Source organism: Nuphar pumila, chromosome 3, assembly GCF_984573655.1.
Source record: "Nuphar pumila chromosome 3, dmNupPumi1.hap1.1, whole genome shotgun sequence".
In the NCBI taxonomy this organism is placed as follows: domain Eukaryota; kingdom Viridiplantae; phylum Streptophyta; class Magnoliopsida; order Nymphaeales; family Nymphaeaceae; genus Nuphar; species Nuphar pumila.
The window spans coordinates 19,936,599-19,946,488 of record NC_143251.1 but is presented as its reverse complement, the minus strand read 5'-3'; the positions used below and the strand labels follow the sequence as shown (position 1 = coordinate 19,946,488).

General features: G+C 39.5%; 1 pseudogene; it reads right to left on the bottom strand.

Annotated features, from left to right (window-relative positions):
- Positions 1–2,724: 2,724 nt before the first annotated feature.
- On the bottom strand, positions 2,725–9,752 carry LOC149842205 (phospholipase D alpha 2 pseudogene; annotated as a pseudogene).
- Between the last annotated feature and the right edge of the window lie 138 nt (positions 9,753–9,890).

Sequence of the window (9,890 nt, the reverse complement as noted above, 5' to 3'; positions counted from 1 at the left end):
TCAAGGCACTCAACATTTGGATCCACTTAAAGGCGGATAAACTCGTCTATCTGAACCTATGTTATTTAATTTGACATGCTTGGTATGCTATCTGTGTGTATTTGTGAACCTAGAAATGGGGATTTATAGGGTAACACATAATCGACCTGACTGTGATGTGTAGGTCAACTTATGTCAATTATTTTGTCTGTATAGATGGCATGGCCAAATAAGTGTAACGATGTGATGAACAACCTCATTGGAGACGTGGCTCAGCAGGCTGCTTTCATGCAAACAATGGCCTAAGACTGACATATGCTGTATGTGGTGGTATCACCTACATGAAGTTTATGAACTTGGATTCACCGGCGTTCACTAGAAAGACTGACCATGAAACAATAAAAAACTGTGTATTGAGAGGATCTTTCATGTATTTAGAGGTTCTAGATGAACGCAAGGTCAGCTTTGGGACATACAAGCTTAAAGAGCATGTTGAGAAATGATGAAAGACTATCTTTAAGGTCTGGTTGTAGAACATACCCATGACCTGAGCCCAGTTTATGTCGCTTATTTTCCTAAGCATGAGGGCCAAAGAAGAAGTAGGAGTTCTTGAACCTGTAACACGAGAATGCAATTTTAGGCATTGGAATGCTACTATTCTAATGTTTATATGGCTGAGGAAGAGTGGGTACATAAGTACGCCCGTGGTCTGAAACGCTAAGGACCAAGGTATACACCAGAGGGCCTAAATCACTAAATGATAGAGGCCATCAAAGTTGTGACCCTCCTAGATGAGGATTGGGCAGAAGACTCAACTCGATAGGTTTGGTGGGCAGGGGAAAGCCAACAAGAAAAATTTTGGTAAAGGCAAGTTTGCACCTCCTGCCAAAAAACGGAGGCAGCACGAAGAGACCGAGCCCTAGCAACAACGGGGTAATCAGTGTTCGAGGTGCCACTATTCTCATATTGGACAACCGTGTCCTCATGACACAGGTGCATGTTTCTACTGTCATTAGTTGGGTCATCATCTCATGCAGTGTCCTAAGAAGGCAGCCAACAGGCAGAGAAGTGCAGCTGGAGAAGCATAACATCAACTATAACTTCCGCGATAACAATAATCGGCCCAAAATAGAGTGTTGAGTCGTGTTTATACCACCACAATATACCAACTCAACAAAGGTGAGTAAGAAAAGGTGCCTTGTTAGTTGTTGGTAAGCCCTTTTGATAGATTGTGGTGTAACTCATTTGTTTAGATATGTGAATTTTGCTAAATAATTATGAATGAACATTAAGCTCTTGAATTACACACTATATGTGTATGACCCTATTGAGTATAATTAACTATGGGTAGCCTACAAAGGCGTAGCTAGGGGGGGCAGGACTGGGCTGTAGCCCAGTCCTGCCTCCCGAAACAGTTAATTTTTTTTTTAAAAGCTCAATCCTAGCCCAGCCCTGACTGCAGCAAATAGTTTGATTTGTCCATATGAAATAGATTTTTATTAATAATTGTAGCCATTTTTTATTTTATCTCCAAAAAAAAATCGGGGGCGCTGCCCCCGAACCCCCAACTATCGCACAAATAAAACAAATAAAATTGTTTTTGCTACACCCCTGTTTGCCCTCCCCCCCCTCACATGAATCCTAGCTACACCCCTGGTAGCCTATGTACTGGACATGAACATAAAAATAATTAAGAAATTATGAAAAATTTTACCAGTTGGAAGCTTTTTGTCTATGAATATGGTATTGAGGAACATACATAGAAATTTGAAGCTGGTAAAAAGGGGGAAACAACCTAGTTATCTAGTAGTTTTGATATTAAATTTTGTGGACAAAATATATTTAAGGCGTAGTAAATTACAAAACTCATAAATTTTCAAAAATATTATGAGGAATAAAGATGAATTTTATTTAAAATAATGGCTTGAATTTAGTTCATATTTAATCTCAATTAATGTTAAATTATTGTTTAAATTTTAATTATAATTATATTTTAATTTAATTTGATTTAGTGTTTCATTTTAAGTTGAATTTCAATTTGGGTTTAATTTGGAATGAATTTGGATAGTTATAATTTTAATACCTAGATCTAATAAATAGATCTCAGATAATCTAATAAATGGATCTTAGTTATTCTAATAAATAAATCTTAATTTGAATATGAATTTATTTTGAATTTAAATTGGTATATTGGACCCATAGGGTGGGACACCTCGAACAAGATCATTATTGTTCCAACAAAATTTTTGGTCGATCGGAAACATCAATTAAATATGATTCGACCTTAACATTTCTTATCTCGAGGGCATCAAGATCGACTATCTATATGCCTGGATTGGTGGTGATTTGTGTGTTCTATCATTGGTCGAAACTTATGCCAAATTGCAGGCTAAAAATCAATATTTTCTGGCATCAACTATTTTTTTTTTGTTGATTTATTCACATGATTAAATCGAAGACCACCATAATGATCTATGTTTTGAGAGCTATCAAATTGACTATTTAAACATCGAATTCGGTTGAGTCTTTATATATGTAATGTTGAACCTCGACACATGTCATTTGAAGTAAACCATATTGAGAAAAAATTTGAAAGTCTGTGGTGATAGCGGAGGGACTGACCCGAATTCGATCCATTTGTTAAAAGGTCCTATAAATACTCTTTTAGGGTTTTCTTGTGATGCATTTTTTTTTGGAGTTTGGGCGTTATGTGCGGCTTTAGTTTTTTTTTGATAAGAAGGCCCATCATCTACTTTTGTAATCCCTCTTTTGACATAGTGAAAATCTTTGTTCCTCTGCTGCCCATAAAGGTAGGCCTTTATGAACAATTGCCTTACTAGCAATCTCAATTGGAACTAAATTCAAACACTCGGTCTCTATCTTCATGCCAAGCAAAGCAGCTGCCAAAAAAGTATTGTTTTCTATGTAAATGAACATGTTTGCTCTCTATATTGCCTCGATGTAACCGCTATGTATGCTTCGATCAATCGTCATATTTTTACCTTTGAGCAATCCCATTGCAGTGGCAACCTCAGGTTCCGTAGGGAATCCAACAATCGAGGCATCATCAATTGACTGAAAAACTTGGACCGACCAAGATGAAGAATTGGCATTGCTAAATTGATGAGACTCTGGTGGAGGGAAGGCATCAGGAAATTGGCTTATGTCAAGGAAGGAATCTGATAGTTCAGCTGGGCATTGTTTTCGCCAGCACTGATCAAAGTTGGTGAGGACGTCCCAAGCAGCTTGTCCTTCGATCCGAGAGTGAAGGTCATGCCAACGCTCGCGTGGGCTTCCACGTTGAAGGTCAGCATCGTCAATTTTTTTTTGTTGAAAGTCATGTAAGTAGTATGTGTCAAGCTTCCAGAATAGAGGATGATGCTCATTATAATACCTATATAGTTCAGGTAAAGCTCCAATGAATACAAATTTAAAATGCATCGCTATGTCCAGATCATCTTACAATATGTTTCTTAAGACAGTTGATTGTTGTATTACAGTAACGCTAACTTTAAGACAATTGTTTTAGTTATGTTGACAATATGCTCTTTTAGTTCAATGGCATTTGAGAGAGAAGTAGAAAGAAAGAAGACTTGGGACTTCATTTCTTTATATAGAGCTCCTGCTCTGCTCGAAAATCACAATCGTCCTAATAAGATCATCACTTCAACTCTAAAAACCATTTTGGAAATTCAAGGAAAGGAAAGTGCTCACACTATTTTGGAAAAAGAAAGCTGTAATGACCCAAACTGGGGCATCTCAAGCCTGGGTTCATGGACGTTAGTTCTCAGAAAAAATATATTAAAATAACTTCAAAACCATGCTATTAATTTTTCATAATAACTAAAGGTGCATACATTCATCAATAATAATTGTTACCATCCAAATAATGTTACAAGTACATAATCAGAATAAATACAAAATATAAAATGGATAATATTTCAGATGTTGTGATGTCTGATGACAACTAAGTCTAAAGTCCACAGTTAATTCCTTCTATTGACAGTAGTCCCGTAACCTACAGTTGTAATCAAAAGAGGAGGGTGAGTCTATAACTCAGTAAGTTTTTGTTTATAAATTAGATGCAACCGTTACAACTGTAATGAGCGCTAAGCTCCTAATCTTAGTTTAGTTTGCTATCTAAGCACATATGTTGTTTATAGATTTTACCTCATTTACTGTTCTCTATATTATCATTTTCAAAGTAGACATTTACATTCTAATCTAATCAATTATTTAAAAAATAGCCTCCTTGGGCATAGCAACCCGTACAAACAACTCACATTCTATAGCGTTGGTCAGACATATGAACCGCTCACAACAACATAGTTTAAACCGACCCCGACTATGAATATAAGTGTTGCAGCTACTCGTCGATTGCAAGCCGGAAGCCATAAAGTGCTCATCCATAACTAGTCGAAGAGCTTGAGCAGCTATATCTGCCCCGAAAGTACTCAAGGAGCTATACCTGCCCCCAAGGTGTCGAGAAGCTATATCTGCTTCCAAGGTTTTGTGGTTTATGCTACATTATGCATGTGTCTAGTGGGCAATGTTTTAATCCATAATGTTCATCGAGGAATTTCTAAGCAAATTCCTAAGGTACGAACGAAGTACACACCCCAAACAATACCCTAGACCATGTCTCACCTAATAGATTTTCTTATCAAGTTTTGTGTTATTATCCTATGCACATTATTCTTTCAATTTTCATTTCTTAAAGTTAGTATCTTATATAATCCTCAATGTATGTCCACTAACTACTTTTAACCTGTATTCACATGCCATTCATTTAAGGATAACGACCCATCACAAAGTCAACTCATTAAATCATGACACTTATAATTCTCCTCACAAGGCATAAGCGTGACATTCTTAAGACATATCCTATTTTGAAACTTTGAAACTCTACACTCATTTATCAAAATCATACCTCAATCTTTTAGATGCAGTAATGTCATAATTATCTCCACAGAGAATGCATTCATAGTTTAAATCATGTCATAAATCAAGAAACATGTAACATGTATCATTATATTTAAGCATCATACTGAACATCAAGGTTATGGATTTCTAAGCATGCTACACAGTTGTTCTATTCAAAATAAAATAAACTAACATACTTAAAACACATGAAATCACATTTAAAGATGCCTAAACCAACTAGCATATATTTTATTTAACTAAAGAAAAATTGCAAATATTCACTTACATGGAATGCTTAAATTCTAACTCTAAGGAATAACCTTAGTCTTCTCGCAAGTTCTGATATAAAATAAACGAATATCCTATATTATCATTTAAAGTCACTTCTTTATGAAAAATATGAAAATAGCTTTAGACTTTAATGCCAAACTTTGACTCCATTCTTTCAGAGTTTGTCATCATATCCCTTGCTAATAGATCTTACTCAAAGCGAAGAATCCAATGATCCAAAAATCACTTGAATCCAATGTCAGGGTGAAAAGTTATGCCTCGTTTACCAATTGAGCATATTAAGGGCAAAATAATCTTTTTACTTTTCAACAATCCCTGTGTTCATATATTTTTCCCAATTTCTTTTGTCTTTACACTATCTCTAATTTGCATTCATACAGTTCAGATTTAGTTTAACAAGATCTTTCAATTGAATTTTGGATCCAGATCCACTCTTAATCCAAAGCGGATCATTTCAGTTTTCAACTATAACCTTGATTGGATCTTGGATCCGATATGCGCGATCTAAATCTTTTTGTGATAGTTTGGCATAATTATGGCGTTAATGGTGGAAAAGACTTGGATTTGGACTAACCCGACTGGATCCAATTAGGTTTGGATTCACTTTATGGACATGCAATCCGATTTGAGTTTGGATCCAAACCCAGATTCAACTTGTATTGAGAAAATCAAGGTCTTCGCCTTCTCAATTTTTGTCACTTTCTGTGTACATGTCCATATCTGCTTTTACACACACACACACACACACACACACACACACACACATATATATATATATAAATGTTTATTATTTATTATTTATTTTCTTTTTTTTTCTAAAACCTGTCCGACTTGGTCTAAATTGAGTCAGTCTAACCCAATTGTTGGCCTGACTCAATTTGGACCAAGTCAGTCTGCCAACAGTAGACCCGACTCAGTCTAGACTGCGCCAGTCAGCTGAAAACATACCCGACTCGATCCACCCCAAATATGGATCTGGCTCGGTCTGTCGTGACTGAGCCGGTCTGCCAAGAAAATAGACCGAACTTGGTCTGTTCAGACTGAGTCAATCTGCCAAAGGTAAATCAGACCCGACTCGATCTCTTCAAACAGAGTCGGTCTGCCGAATGTAAATCAGGTCTGACTCGGTCTATTCAAACTGAGTCGGTCTGCCGAATTAAATCATATCTGACTCAGGCTGTTTAGACTGAGTTGATCTGTCAATAATACTCAGACCCCTTTTTACTCTTCGACAATCCTTGGGTTCATATAATTTTTCTTGATTCATTTTGTCTTTACACCATCCCTAATTCGCATTCATACAATTCAGATTTAGTTTAACTGGATTTTTTGATTAAATTTTGGATCCAGATCCACTCTTATTCCAAAGCAGATGATTTCAATTTTCAACTGTAACCCTGATTGGATCTTGGATCCGGTATGTCTGATCCAGACCTTTTTGTGATGGTTTGGCACAAGTGTGGAGTCAATGGTGGAAAAGACTTAGATTTAGACTAACCTGATTGGATCCAATTTGGTTTGGATCCACTTTATGTACACGTGATCCGATTTGAGTTTAGATCCAATTTAGATTTAAACTCGGATATGACTCGTATTGAGAAAATTGAGGTCTTTGCTTTCTCGATTTTTGCCCCTCTCTGTGTACATGTCCATATCCGTTTTCACACACACACACACACACACACACACACATATATATATATATATATAATTTTTTGTTATTTATTATACATTTTTTTGAAAACCTGGCTGACTCGGTCTAACCCAATTGTTGGGCTGACTCAATCTGGATCGAGTCAGTCTGCCAACAGAAGACCTGACTCGGTCTAGACTGCGTCAGTTTACCAAAAATAGACCCGACTCGGTCTCTCCAAACCGAGTCAGTCTGCCCCGAATTTGGGTCTGGCTCGTTCTATCCTGATCGAGCTGGTTTGTCGACCGAGTCGGTCTGTCGGCCAAGTCAGTCTGTCAGTTGAGTCAGTCTGTCGATCGAGTTGGTCTGTCAACCCAGCAGTCGGTCTGCCAAAGGCAAATAAGACCCAACTCGGTTTGCCGAATGCAAATCAGGCACGACTCGGTTTGTTCAAACCAAGTCGATCAGTCGAAAATACTCAGACCCGATTTTGTCTATCCACACTGAGTCGGTTTATCACAAGTGTGTTTTTTTTTCTGCTGACCAGACTAAGTCGGCCCGATCGTTCGTTGACCTGGATCGGTCTGGGCCATACCCAGACCGAGCAGCATGATTGACTCCGTTTGCTTTTAAGCGCAGACTGAGTCTGCTCGATGCTCGAGTTAACTCTGTCTCCCCTCTGTTTCATTGTGCAGGTGCCTCCGACAACCTCATAGTTGTCGGCGGTTGCTGCAGGGTACTCCCTGTCGTCCATCTGAACGCAGCGACACCATCGCGTTATGTGCTTTATTTTTGCAGGCCATCGACACTAGCCAACGGTGATGGCAGAGGGGTCGAACCCTTCTCCGCCTTCTCACTGCGAATGGCAGGCAGTAAAGTTTACCCCCTGCTCTTGTCGTTTCCCCCTTTATTTTTTCATCATCGGCAACCTGCCGATTGTGAGGACAAATAAAATCTCCTTTGTGCCTCACCATTGCTATGGGTGGTAGAAATAGGGTCCTCTCTATCCCTGCACCTCTGCAAATTATCAAAAACCTCGCAGTTGCCGACATCCTCTATTTTTTTTCAAAGAAATGGGAAAGATTACCTGGCCAACAATGGTGTTTCTTGCTGTCGCCGTGTCTCCTCCTCTTCTCCTTACCTCTCTCTCTCTCTCTTCACTCTTTGCGAAAAACAATAGGAGAAGGAAGAGGGGACTCATGGCTTTTATAGTCATGGGTGAGGGGTAGTCGTTACCCCCTCACCCCTCTTTTACCTTTATCGGGGGAGACGTTTCCCTCCTCCCTCTCCCCACTTTTCATTCATGGGAGAGGGAGAGGGGTAACACCCCCTTCTAGCCCCGTAACCCGCTTGGGCGGCGTTACAAAAGTGCTCAGATGGTTTTGGATTCAGACCTAGGAAAGAAAGTTTCAGGTCAAGAAAATTTAGTTAAGGAAAGAAAAGTGCTTAGACGGTTTTGAATTTAGTTCAAGGAAAGAACAATAATTCAGCTCACACGGTTTTAGATTAAAGGAAGAATCACAATCTTAATCCTAAAAGAAAGGAAAGTGATCACACGTTTTCAACTCAACATCCTAAAAGAAAGGAAGGTGCTCACATGACTACTCTCAAACAAGGCAAGATCACTTATTGAAGAGAGCTCACTCAAGGAAAATTATCCCAAAATAGCAATAAGGCCAGCTTTCACCATGACAGAAAGGGTGAAGACGATCTCACTATGGCAAGCTCTCTAAATGAAGAAATTATTCAAATCCAAGGCAAGAGTGAATCATGACAGCATCTTGCAAATGAAAGAAGTCAACATAAATCTATCTCACAAGGTAAGAATCAATCACTCAAGGAAACCAAGGAGATAAATTATACCAACCTTGCCAACTAGGTTATAGGTTATAGGTTCAATGTCCTACACTGCGTGACTTAGTTTCGAGTCTTCATGAAGTTCAATGAGTTGAATTGGCCTCGCATGCTGCAAACAACAGGACTCGACTCAAGCCAACTCAAGTCCTACACTATGTGACATAGGACTTAAGGTTGGTGCAGTCACCCAGTCTAAGCAATTGTTGACTACAGCCCATACAGCATTGTCTCTAAAACTTACCTTCCATCGCAAAGATCGATGCCGCCGACAAAACTGACTATTCGCCGGGCTGAACCATGTCTTCCTTCCGGATCAAAAGTCAGTCTTCTGGTGATGTGTGAACTCAGTTCCGATCTCGGGGTTCTGAACTGCACTCAATGAAGGGTCCGGATTCCTTGGGCATAGGAAGCACTTGACATTGGTTCCTTCAAAGTACTTGAAGGTCATAGTGTCACGAGTCTTCATTAGCCCAGCATTGCCCAAGAGGGTGAGTGAGGTCCGGTCTTGCCAGACCATGACCAATACAGTCAACCCCTGATCAGCCTTTTGCTTAAGGAGTTGGCCTAAAGTCATACCCTCGGCCCCCGGTATGGCCCTGCTCGGGTCGCAAACAAGTGTTATGGATACATTGATTGACCAACCTGTTATGTAAACAAAGTGCTGGGCTTGGTCAATGGCCTTGTATAGGTCCTCCCAGTACCTTGCCGGTTCATACCTATGATTGCCAGAAGGATAGATTGGAGGGCTATATTCATCCGAGAGATGAGAGTTTTGGTACAGTGTAACATGGCAATTTGGCCTTAGTGGGAAGAAAGTGTAGGGTACACCTGAGAATTGTGGATCCATGATGCCCTGGCTCCAATGTGAATCCAGCGTCGCATCGGTGAATTTGAGGCTCACGTGGACACTCGCATTCTTGACTTGGTGACCCTCATCGTTGAATAGTTCGAACCATCCTTGGATCGGTTCTCCAGACCGGAATTGTTCGGTTACTAGGATTTTGGCCCGACCAATGATATCGGCACTAACTGGCAGCTGGTCCTTGATGGAGATGACAATGGCGTTCATGGTGTGGGCTGTGTGGATTCAGAAGGATTCGTTCCAAACCAGGTTCTTGGAATGAAATTTCATGGTTCGGATCCGTGCAAATCGGTCCGGCCCGATGTCTACTGCTGCATATATCTTGCTGTGGGGAAGGCTATCAAG